This window comes from Chlorocebus sabaeus, chromosome 21, assembly GCF_047675955.1.
Source record: "Chlorocebus sabaeus isolate Y175 chromosome 21, mChlSab1.0.hap1, whole genome shotgun sequence".
NCBI classification, from domain to species: domain Eukaryota; kingdom Metazoa; phylum Chordata; class Mammalia; order Primates; family Cercopithecidae; genus Chlorocebus; species Chlorocebus sabaeus.
In genome coordinates, this window is record NC_132924.1 from 6,187,255 (window position 1) to 6,200,597 (window position 13,343).

Here is a 13,343-nt window from a genome sequence, read left to right on the forward strand (position 1 = left end):
CTGGAGTGATTTCATATGCCTCTTTACCACCAAAAATTGGCAGATAGACAAACATGAACAAACCCAATAGAAGGCACCCTGGAATGACAAGTTGTTTTGGCAAAATAAGTGGTGAAGGGATAGAGAGGCTGTCAAATTGTGTATATTCAATTATTATTCTGTTTTTAAACATTTTTAGGGTTGCCAATTATTTTGTCATACACCTATTGCTGCAAGAAGTATCTTGGTTTATGTATTTTTGTGTACTAACGTTTTTAATTATTTATTTTTGATTTTATGAAATTGTGGTGAAATACACATAAAATGCACTGTCTTCAATTACAATGTTATGCCACCATCACCACCATCTGCATTCCTCTTTTCACCTTGTAAAGCCAAAAAATTGTAAGCATTGAATACTAACGCCCCATTCTTCCAACTCTTTCCTCCTTGCCCCCACCCACTCCCTGGCAACCACTATTTTTCTTTCTGTCTCTATCATTTGACCTCTCTAAAAATTTCACAGCATTTTTCCTGTGGTTTAAAAAAATAAAAAAGACAAAAAATCCCATAAATTTTACCGTGTGTTAAAAAATGATTCTATGACCCTTTTAAAACCTGGCAAGGAAGACTTTATTCAGAGCCATTCTGATAGGTACAGGGATCACTGTATGTGAGTCTTCCAATGGGGAGGAGAGATGGGGCTCTCTCCAAATTCAGCATGGGCGGTTGGAAATTGATAGCTGCGGTTAAGGAGTGGGGGGTGGGTACAGTGGATGGAGAATGACAAAGAGTAAACATCAGTAGTGAAGGGGAGGCAGACCGTTGGACCCTGTCACACCAGATGAATGAATCATGCTTGTCCCCAAAATAGGGCCCAGTTTGTGAAGTAAAGTAGGTCCATCATGGCGATATGAATTGTGCTTGTGTGTAATTGAGGAACCTAAGGAAAGCTCTGAGGCCCTAGACCATGCATGTGGTCTTGGGCCAAAAGCAATGTTAGCTTTCCATCTAGCTATGGGGTCCCTAAGGCTAGGCTAAGAACTGTATGACCACGTAAGCCAAAAAATACCCCATCTCTCTTGTTCTTAGAAGCTCAGAGAGGTAGTGACCAAATAGGACTTGAAATAAAAGAACTACCACGTCCCATAGGCTTTTGGCTTTCTTATTTGACGTGAAACAGCCAGTCAATTCTCTCTTTGCTCTCCTAGGGCAGGAGGAGGATTTCTCTCAAATGGCAAAGGATGAAATGGCCTTCACATCTGAAGTCACATAAACAGCTATGTCTTTTACACGACTGAGAAAACAACACTCAGTGAGATCTCAGTGTTTTGAAGTCACTGATCTCAAGAAACGGTATAGCATAATTGGTCAGTCTAAAGTGTTTCACCCATACATGACACACAAGCAAAGATAAAATGACAAATATATATACACACACATAAATGCATATATTTTTGTGTATGAAGAAATAGGTACCATATATGAATATACACAACACATAAATGAATAAAATTAAAATGGAGGTATTTATATATACAGTGTTATAGAGTGGTCTACCGGTTGGTGGTGGTATTTCTCTATACAAGAGAAATAAAAACATATTTTTTCATAAATATATATTTAAAAATAAACATAGATATTACCTATAATGACAGATATATACATAATAAACGTATGTGTATATAAAATATATGTATAAAATACATATAGTGCAGAGAAATACGCAGACACACTGAAATGCACACAGATGCACTTACATCTAAACTAGATGCCATAAGGTTGTCTCATCACCTATTTTGGCAATAAAAGAAGCCAGAAAGACACAGAAGTCTTTCCATGCAGGTTTCATGTGACCCTACACTAATGGCAAACACCAGGCCAGAGGCAAACCAGATCCAGCCCAAGCAGCATCTCCCAACAGTGGGAAAACTGTCCGCTTCTAGACAACCTCTTGATCAGGATAGGTGCCCTTCTTTGGAACATCTGAGGTGGGTGCATCCAATGGTGTCCCAGTGTGACACTTCACTCTGTGAAGGAAAAGCTTTTCTCAGAGAGTTGGAAAGGCTAGGTCGAGACCTGAGGTTGTGCTGGGATAAGATGATATCAGGCCAGAGCAACACCAGGCCAGGGTTGAACTGAAATGCAAGACACTGGGAGCTTTTCAGAGCCAGGAAAATGGCCCCAGAAGCCAAAGGCTTGAGTAATTCTATTCTGCCTGTTTCCAGCTGATTCTAGAGAACCCTACAGGGCAGTACTAAAGAATCTCAGAATCAGAGACACCCGAAAAGCCAGGTGTCTGAGGCCTCCTCCACAAGTTTCAGAAGCAAGAAATACAGATGTCTGGCTTGACAAACACTTCTGGATGCTACAGTAGCTGTTAGAAAAAGAAAACTAGGTTAGAGGCAGACTGTTGGACCCTGCCACCCCAGGTGAATGAATGATGCCTGTGCTCAAACTAGAGCAGGTGAGATGAGTCCGTCCTGGCAGATAAGAACTGCACGTGCACAAGCCAGAAAACTACAGAGGGCCTGGAGTTTCTGAGCCAGGCATGTAGCCCTGGTTCAGAAGTGCTGGTCAGTGTCCGACCAACCTTTAGGTCATCAAGGGTATTCTGAGAAGTGTATGGCCATATAAGCCAAAAAACTTTTGCATCTTTTCTGTTCTTTTTTTTTTTTCAACAAACAAGTGTTTATTGAGCACCTACTATGTGCCAGGCACCATTCTAGACCCCCCAGAAGAGAAAAAGACAAAACACAAGATAGAAACAGCAAACACAAATTCTGAGGGAGAGGAAAGGAGCAGTTGAGTAAGACAACTAAGGGGAACTGAGAAGCCTGGGGTGATGGGGGGCCTCTGCCTTAGGCCTCTTCTTCAGCCTCCTTACTGAAATCCTCCTCCTCTTCTGTGGTAGCGTCCTGGTACTGCTGATACTCAGTGATGAGGTCGTTCATGTTGCTGTCAGCCTCAGTGAACTCCATCTCGTCCATGCCCTCGCCTGTGTACCAGTGGAGGAAGGCCTTGTGGTGGAACATGGCAGTGAACTGCTCCGAGATGTGCTTGAAGAGCTCCTGGATGCCAGTGCTGTTGCTGACGAAGGTGACAGCCATCTTGAGGCCATGAGGTGGCTGTCACAGACAGCTGTCTTGATGTTGTTGGGGATCCATTCCATAAAGTAGCTGCTATTCTTGTTCTGCACGTTGAGCATCTGCTCATCGACCTCCTTCATGGACATCTGACCACGGGAGACAGCAGCCATGGTGAGGTATCGGCCGTGGTGGGAGTCACGGGCAGCCATCATGTTTTTGGCATCGAAGACCTGCTGGGTGAGTTTGGGCACGGTGAGAGCTTGCTACTACTGGCTCCCACGGCTGGTGAAAGGGGCAAAGGCAGGCATAAAGAAATCGAGACATGGGAAGGGAACCATATTGACTGTCAACTTGTGGAGGTCAGCACTGAGCTGGCCAGGGAAGTGGAGGCAGGCGGTGACACCTCTCATGGTGGCTGAGACGAGGTAGTTCAGATCCTAGTCGGTTGGTGTGGTCAGCTTCAGAGTGTGGAAGCAGATATCCTAGAGGGCCTCGTTGTCAATGCAATAGGTCTCATCGGTGTTCTCTACCAACTGATGGATGGAGAATTGTAGGGCTCGACCGCAGTGTCATATACCTTGTAGGAAGGTACCACACTGAAGGTGTTCATGAAGCAGTCAGGATACTCTTCTTGGATCTTGCTGATAAGGAGAGTGCCGATTCCAGAGCCTGTGTCCCAGCCAAGTGAGTGGGTCAGCTGGAAGCCCTGCAGGCAGTCACAGCTCTCCGCCTCCTTCCATACCACATCCAGGAACAAATAAACCAGCTTGGTTCCCTGTGTGTAGTGGCCTTTGGCCCAGTTGTTGCCTGTCCCAGACAGATCAAAAAGAAAGTTATCTGGTCTAAAGATCTGGCCAAAATGACCTGAGTAAACAGGTTCTAGATCCCCCAGGATGGCACGAGGAACATGTTTGCCACCTGTGGCTTCACTGTAGTACACGGAGATGCGGTCCAGCTGCAGGTCGCTGTCACTGTGGTAGGTGCTGGTGGGTCGATGCCACGTTCATCACTGATCACCTCCCAGAACTTGGCACCGATCTGGTTGCCACAGTGACTGGCTTGGATGTGCGCAATTTCCCTCATGGTTAAAATTTAATTTTTTTGCTTGCCACAAGGTGTGTATGGAGCAAGAAAATATGTAATTTTTTTCTCTGCTAGTCGCAGGCTGAAAGGATGGAATGCGGCCCAGAGGCTGAGGCAGTGAGGTGCGAGCACCATGGCAGGAAGGCTCTGAGAGCTTTTCTGTTCTTAAAATCTCAGAGAGACAGTGTCCAAATAGGACTTGAATGGAAGACTGCCTAATATTACCAGGTTCCATAGACATTGGTTCCTTCATTTGCCCTGAAACAGTCAGCCAACTTTCTCTGCTCCCTCCTATAGGAGAAGTGAACTTTTTCTAAATGCCAAGGGAAGAGATGGCCCTGACACGTGAAGTCCAATGTGTAGCCGCATCTTCCCACTTAGACCAGAAAAAGCCTCAGCAGGATCTCAGCGTTTTGGAATCTGTAGTCTCAGGAAACAATGTAGCACAATCGATCAGTCTGGAATGTTTAAGCATACAGGGCACAAGTAAAACCATAACTGGAAATTAATATATACATACACATAAATGCATACATTTTAAATGAAATAGGAAACATTTACAAATATATCATCAACATATAAATAAACAGAAATCAAAATATAAATATTTATACATACAACATTGTAGCACTGTCTGCCAGTTCGTGGTGGTGCCTTTGCATGCAAGAAGAAAATCATATAGATTACAAATAATAAAATAATAGTTCTTACATGTAATAACACAAAAATATACATTTATGCATACATACATAAATACATATTTGTATAAATATGCATATAATAAACATAATGCAAGCACACACACAGACACACACACACACACATAGTTTGGCTTATAGTTATACTAAAGGCCGTAGGGCTAGCTTTTCACCTACTGGCAGGGAAGGGAAACAAAAAGGCAACAGTAATCTTTCCCTGCAATTTCTGTGTGACCCTACACCTACGGCAAGCACTAAGCCAGAGAATTTTAATCAGAGCAGCCCGAATTCTGTCACCTTCCACTGGGAGAGTTGTTTACTTTCACAGATGTGTCGATCAGGGTAGGTGCTTTTCCTTAGAACACCTAAGGTAAGTGTATAAAATGATGTCCCTGTATATCTGGGTAGAGAAAGGTCTTTCTACAAAGAGGAAGAAAGGCTAGATCTGAGCCTTCAGGATGCCCTGGGGTCAGTGTGAGTATTGGTGAGATAAGATGGTACTGGGCTGGAAAACAGGTAGGCTAGGGTAGGACCAGCTCCTCTACTACCCTCCAATATGTCCCATGAGGTGAGACAAGATAGTATCTCCTGTGAATGGTCCCAGAATAATAGGATAGCTAAATATTCACCTCCAATTTTTTTCTCCCTCTGAAAAAATAACATGGTTACTGGAAAACACTGTGTGTGTCACTGTGCAGTTTGGAGAAAGGAGCAACTTGGTCGAAGTGAAATCATTCCTCGTACACTTATGTGTGGCTCTTGGTCTGTAGTTTGAGAAGACGTCTCCGATTCACTCCCAAGTTCTGGGATATTTACAAAGGTATTCTAATCTGTGGAAAATTGTTAGTTGATTTTTTATGGAAGCAAGTAGAGTGAGATAGTTTCTATTCTAACAACTTGCTGACATCACCCTCTCTGGTAACAAATATCTTTAAAGAAGCATATTTAAACACATTATTGCATACTATACAGCTTGGTAAACACTTAAATTTACTGAATACAGTTAACAACACATCTTTTAAGTAGCATTCTTAGATTTATCTTTCAACATATAAACACCTCACTACATACATTACATACGTTAGATCCACTCATTAAAATAAAAGCTTTTTGCCATAGAATGTTTCTTACCCAAAATGCAATGGTAAGAAACATCTTTTAAAAAATATGCTTGGCTGGCCGTGGTAGGGTAGCTCACACCTGTAATCCTAACACTTTGGGAGACCGAGGTGGGGCAGATCACCTCAGGTCAGAAATTTCAGACCAGCCTGGCCAACATGGTGAAACCCCATCTCTATTAAAAATACAAAAATTAGCGGGGTGTAGTGGCGGTCACCTATAGTCCCATCTATAGGAGGCTGAGGCAGGAGAATTGCTTGAATCCAGGAGGCAGAGGCTGCAGCTAGCCATGATCGCACATTGCACTCCAGCCTGGGTGACAGAGTGGGACTCTGTCTCAAAAAAAAAAAAAAAAAAAATTGCTTAAACGCTTTACACATATATGATAGCTTATTAAACACTTAAATTCCCTGAATTAATCCAGCTAACAACATATATTTTAAGTGACATTATCAGTTTTATCTTCTGAACATGTGCCTGCAAACCTAGTGAGTAGGTGTATGTAGTTAAATATTAGATGTACTCTCTAATATAACACTCTTCACAAGAAAGATTTTTAAATGTATAATTTTAAAAATCTATAAATAAGCATGTTTAAGGACTTCGTTACATACTTTACAATTTGGTAAACACTTGCATTTAATTAATACTTACATTCATTGAATTAACACTATTATCAACTAATCAGGAACATTTTTAGATCATCTTTTAAGCATATGCTTATAAACACTTTACAGTGAGCCACATTCACTCACTGATGTAACAATTTTCAGAACAAAGCTTTTAAAATGCACGGAAAGAGGCCGGGCACCGTGGCTCACACCTGTAATCCCAGCACTTCAGGAGGCTGAGGCGGGAAGATCACCTGAGGTCAGGAGTTCAAGACTAGCCTGGCCAATATGGTGAAACCCCGTCTCTACTAAAAGTACAAAGAAGATTAGCTGGGCCTGATGGCACCCGCCTGTAGTCCCAGCTACTCAGGAGGCTGAGGCAGGAGAATCACTTGAACCTGGAGGGCAGAGGAAGTTGTACTGAGCCAAGATTGCACCATTGTACTCCTGCCTGGGTGGCGGAGTGAGACTCCATCTCAAAAAATATATATATGTATATATATATAAATAAAATGTGTGGTAAGAAAAATCTTCAAAGAACCATGTTGAAACACTTTATTACATACATTCCAGTTTGGTAATACTTGCTTGCTTTCACTGAATTAACATAGTCACCAACTCATTTTATCAATGACATTCTTAGATCATCTTTTAGGCATGTGTCTACTAACTATTTCCTGCATAGTATTACATCCACTCACTGAAATAACACTCTTCATTACAAAGCTCTTAAAATGAATAACAAAAGCATCTTTTAAAACATGTTTAAACACATTATTGCATGCTTTATCATGTGGTAAGCACTTGCATTCAATGAGTTAACATAGTTACCAACTCATCTAATAAATAACATTATTAGAATTATCTTTAATGTAAGTGTCTACAACCTCACACTACATATCCCCTTACTAAAAGAACACTCTTCACAACAAAGATTTTAAGATATATCGTAAGGAACTTCTTTAAAGAAACATATTTAAACATTTTATTATATATTTGCAATTGGGTAAACACTTGAAATCACTAAATTAATACATTTACAAATTCATTTTATCAACAACATCTTAGAAATATCTTTTAAGGGCCGGGTGCGGTGGCTCACGCCTGTAATCCCAGCACTTTGGGAGGCCGAGGCAGGTGGATCATGAGGTCAGGAGATCGAGACCATTCTGGCTAACATGGTGAAACCCCTTCTCTACTAAAAAATACAAAAAAATTAGCCAGGCATGGTGGCGGGCACCTGTAGTCTCAGCTACTCGGGAGGCTGAGGCAGGAGAATGGCATGAACCCAGGAGGTGGAGTTTGCAGTGAGCCGAGATCACGCCACTGCACTCCAGCCTGGGTGACAGAGCAAGACTCCATCTCAATTAAAAAAAAAAAAAGAAATATATTTTAAGTATGTGTCTACAAATACCTTGTTACATGTTACTTGTATAACACCCTTCACAGTAAAGCTTTCAAAATTCATAAGGACAGTGACATCACCAAAAAGGCTGAGTAGAAGCAAGCTGGTTTCCACTTCCTGACTGACAGAAAACCTTAAACAAATTCAAAGCACCAAGATTATCATCAGCAATATCACAGAACTCAAATATGCAAATAAGATAGTTACTGAAGTAATGGAGAAGTGAAAAAAATCTATGCAGATATAAAAGAGTAAGACTTTTATATTCCTGACATCCTAGCATAAATCTGCCGGACACCAAATGTGTAGACAATTTTTCGCCTATTAAAGCTTACTAGACCAAAAAAAAAAAAAAAAAAAAAAAAGAAGAAAAAGAAGATTCAGGAAGACAACCAGCTTTCCCGCCATCTTGGGATTCCAGACAGAAGACACCCACAAGAAGTATAGCCAGTGTCTTAAGGGAGGAAAAACTCCTGAGGACACCCAGAAACAAAGAGATTAGGTAACTAGTTTCCCCAGCCTGGGAAATGTAGCTATTTAGCCAAAGGAGATGCCAAATCACAGTGGCTGTTCGGTAACACCATGCTGTAGGAGCTATGTTTCATCGGTTCTCAGATCACAAATCCCTAGCTAGCCTTGCCAAGCTTCCCTGGTATTCCCTTTAGGACCTCCCTCATCTGGCACAAGTGCTCTGAATGGTTGCTAGAGCTGAGGCAAACCTGGGATTAAGGTGCCATCTAGTGCCAAAAAGGAGGTAGTGACACAGCAAAAAGGATATTCAAGGTAAATTGCAAACACTCTCTAACAAACACACCCAATAAAAAATAAAACAAGCGAGATAGAGAAGATTTGAATGAATAACTAATCCTTTAATGCAGACACATAGATGTACATTCATAAGAGAAAACAGCAGACAAAAAAACCATAATCTTCCCGAGTGGACAAAGCAAGAAGCCGCTGGCCAACACTAACTAAACAGTGGTAGTTAGTCTCTCTGATCAAGAATCCAAAATAGTAATTTTTTTTTTTGAGATGAAGTCTTGCTCTTGTCACCCAGGTTAGAGTGCAATGGCATGATCTCGGCTCACTGCAACCGTTGCCTCCTGGGTTCAAGTGATTCTCCTCCCTCAGCCTCCCAAGTACCTGGGTTTACAGGCACCCGCCACCACACCCAGCTAACTTTTGTATTTTTTTAGTAGAGACAGGGTTTCACCATGTTAGCAAGGCTGGTCTCGAACTCCTGACCTCATTATCTGCCCACCTCAGCCTCCCAAAGTGCTGGGATTACGGCGTGAGCCACTGTGCCCAGCCCCAAAAATAATATTTTTAAGGAAACTCAGTGATACACAAAATAATACAGAAAAGCAATTCAGAAATGTATCAGAGAAATTTGAGGAAAAGATTGAAATTATTTTTTAAAAACATCAAACGGAAATCCTAAAACTAAGAAGTATATCGGTTGAACAAAAATTCATGAGAGGCTCTCAATGGCAGATAAATCAAGCAGAGAAAGAAATCAGTGAGCTTAAAGACAGGCTGATGGAAAATACACAGCCAGATGAGATAAAAGAAAATAATGAAAAGTAGTAAAGAATGCCTATAAGATATAGACAATCACATCAAAATAGTAAATCTAAGAATTACTGATATTCAAGAGGAAGCTGAGCAAAAGCAAGGAATAGAAAGTTTATTCAAAGAGGCAGGGTGCAGTGGCTCATGCCTGTAATCCCAGAATTTTGGGAGGCTGAGACAGGTGGATCACTGAAGGTCAGGAGTTCGAGACCAGCCTGACTAACGTGGTGAAACCTTGTCTCTACTAAAATTACAAAAATTAACCAGGTGTAGTGGTGCGCAGCAGTAATCCCAGCCACTTAGGAGGCTGAGGCAAAATAATTGCTTGAATTTGGGAGTCAGATGTTGCAGTGAGCTGAGATCATTCCTCTGCACTCCAACCTGGGTGACAGAGTGAGACTTCTTCTCAAAAAAGAAAAAGAGGAAAAAAATGAAAGTCTGTTCAAAGAAATAATAACAGAAAACTTTCCAAAATTTGGGAAAGATATAAATCTCCAAGTATAAGAAGGTCAGAGATCACCAGACAGAGTAAAGCCAAATAAGATTACCCTAGGACATAGGATAATAAAACCCTCAAAGGCCTAAGACAAATAAAATACTAAAAGCAGCAAGGGAAAATAAGTGAATAATATAAAAGAGCTCCAAATGACTGGCAACAGACTTCTAAATGGCAACTGTCCAACCCAGGAGAGAGAGGGAGTATATGTAAAGTACTGAAAGACTAAAATTGTCAACTGCGAATACTGTACCCAGCAAAGCTATCCTTCAAACATGAAGGGGAGATAGTCTTTCTCAGACAAACAAAAGTTAAGAGAATGCATCCCATCAGACCCCTCTGACAAGAAATACCAAAGAAACTTCTTCATTCTGAAAAAGAAAAACACAAATGTGCAAAAAAGAAAACATCTAAAGTTATAAAAACCAGTGGTAATAATAAGCCCACAGACAAACTCAAAATTTTGTAATTGTAACTGTAGTATGCAGTCCACTTATCATTTTAGTATGATGACTAAAAGACAAATCTATCAAAAACAAAAGTATCTACAGAACCTGTTAAGAGAGAAGAAATACAAAGATACGTAAAGTGACATAATGAAATTGAAAATGTGGGGAAGTGTAGAGCTTTCTTAGTTTTTTTCTTTGTTTATATTATTTTGTGATTAAAGTCATCACTTTAAGATATTTTTGTAATCTTCATAATCACAGAACAAAATGTTCTAATAAATACACTGAAAATAAAAAGCAACAAATTAAAACACAGTACCATAGAAAGTTAACCACAAAGAAGAGACAGTGAGAAAGAGAGGAGTTACAAAACAACAAAGATACAAGTCACAAAATGACGATAGTACTTATTTATCAGTACTTATTTATCAAAAGAATGAACTCATTTCTTCAACTGAAAGACATTGAGTGGATGAATGAATAAAGAAACAAGATTCATATACACACTGCCTACAATGAACCCATTTCATCAATAAAGACACGTAGAAACTGAAAATGACAGGATGAGAAAAAATTCCACGCAAATGGAAACCAAAAAAGAGCAGGAGTGGCAATACTTATATCATAAAATAGACCACAAGTAAAATGTAAAAAGATAAAGATGGTCACTATGTAATGATAAAGGGGTCAATTTTGAACACCCCAGTGGAGAAGCTGAGGTCAACATCAGATTTTAAGTATTTAAGGTGGATACAAAACTATTTCAGCAATACAGACAATTAAGTGTGTTGTTGTGGACGATGATGCTGTTGGTAAAACAAGTCTCCTGATATCCTACACAACAAACAAATTTCCATCGGAACATGTGCCGACTGTTTTTGACAATTATGCAGTCAGTTACGATTGGTGGAGACCCATATACTCTTGGGCTTTTTGATACTGCAGAGCAAGAGCATTATGACAGATTACTACTACTGAGTTATCCACAGACAGATGTATTTCTAGTCTGTTTTTCAGTGGTCTCTCCACCTTCATTTGAAAATGCGAAAGAAAAGTGGGTGCCTGAGATAACTCACCACTGTCCAAAGACTCCTTTTTTGCTTGTTGGGATCCAAATTGGCCTCAGAGATGACCCCCCTACTATTGAGAAACTTTCCAAGAACAAACAGAAGCCTATCACTCCAGAGACTGCTGAAAAGCTGGTCCATGACCTGAAGACTGTAAGGTATGTAGAGTGTTCCGCACTCACACAGAAAGGCGTGAAGAATGTGTTTGACGAAGCAATGTTGGCTGCCCTGGAGCCTCCAGAACCAAAGAAGAGCCGCAGGTGTGTGCTGCTATGAACATCTCTCCAGAGCCCTTTCTGCCCAGCTGGTGTTGGCATCATACTAAAAGCAGTGTTTAAATCAAAATAAGATTAAAAATTAAAGTTCATTTTTGCAATAATGGCAAATGCCCTGCACCTACCCACATACACTCACGTGAGACAAGGCCATAGGTATGGCCCCTTCCCCCTCCCAGGACTAGGTGACTTTGAGTAATTGTGTATTGTCAGAAAAGTGATTAGTACTAGTTTTTGTTTTGTAGCTTGAAAAAATAATTTTTTGTTTGTTTAAAAGCAAGGTGTACAGACTAACAAATTGTTGAAGCTGCTTCCTGGTTCCACTCTGGAGAGTAATCTGGGACATCTTAGTGTTTTGAGTTTTTTTTTTTTCTCCTCTTTTTTTCGAGGATTGTGTGTGGGGTTTGTTTTTTAGTCTTGTTTTTTTAAATTCATTAACCAGTGGATAGCCCTTAAGGGGAGGAGGATGGATTGATTCCACCTTCCACTTCCTAGATCTAGTTTAGAAAACATGTTCCTCATCCAGTGCTCTTAGGAAGGAGTAGAGTAAATGCCTCATTTAGTAACATGCGGCTTTTTGAAAGTTGCCTTTTCTCTCCACCCTGGAGTAGATCCGGTATTGGATGAAACTCATGAAAGTGGGTGGAGCCTGTCTTGCCCCTTCTCTTTTCTAGGACACACTATATGTGATTGTGACTTTCAAGGACATTTGTTTGCCATTTGCTGATTTTTTGGGGAAGTTGATTTCTAACTTCTCTCACTGATAAATGAAGAAAAGTATTGCACCTTTGAAATACACCAAATGAATTGAGTTTGTAATTTAAAAAAATTTTTTCCCTGTCTAAAAAAGGGAGTCAATCTAGCAAGAAAATATAACAATTATAAATATATACTCAAAACAAGAGCACCCGAGTACATAAAGCAAACATTAATAGATCTAAACAGAGAGAAAACTGCAATATATTAATAGTAGGGTACTTCAACACTCTGAGGAAAGAACAGCTCATTCCGACAGTAAATCAACAACAACCACAAAATTGGAGTTAAGCTACACACTTGACCAAATGAGCCTGACATTTATAGAACATGTCAGTCAGTTGCTTCAGAGTACATCTAATTCTCATCAACATGTGAAACATTCTCCAGGCCTATATGTTAGGCTACAAAATAATCCTCAACAAATGCAAAAAAAGTCAAAATTATATCTTTTTTTTAACCACAAGAGAAAAAAACTTGACAACAATAACAAGAGGAACCTTGGAAACTACACAAACACATGGAAATTAAAGAACATGCTTCTGAATATTCAGTGGTTCAGTAAAGAAGAAGAAAATTTAAAAATGTTTGGAAACAAAAATAGAAATGCAATATACAAAAAAACTGAAGAATACAACAAAAGCAGTGATGAGAGGGAAGTTTATTGCAATAAGTGCCGACATTTAAAAAAAAAAGAAAGGTTTTATATAAACAACGTAACAATATACTAAAGTAACTAGAAAA

The 13,343-nt window shown here is 40.0% G+C and overlaps 2 pseudogenes; one reads left to right on the forward strand and one right to left on the reverse strand.

Annotated features, from left to right (window-relative positions):
* Window positions 1-2,609: 2,609 nt before the first annotated feature.
* On the reverse strand, window positions 2,610-4,151 carry LOC103226040 (tubulin beta chain pseudogene; annotated as a pseudogene).
* Window positions 4,152-5,343: 1,192 nt separating this feature from the next.
* On the forward strand, window positions 5,344-12,671 carry LOC103227352 (cell division control protein 42 homolog pseudogene; annotated as a pseudogene).
* The last annotated feature ends 672 nt before the right edge of the window (window positions 12,672-13,343 follow it).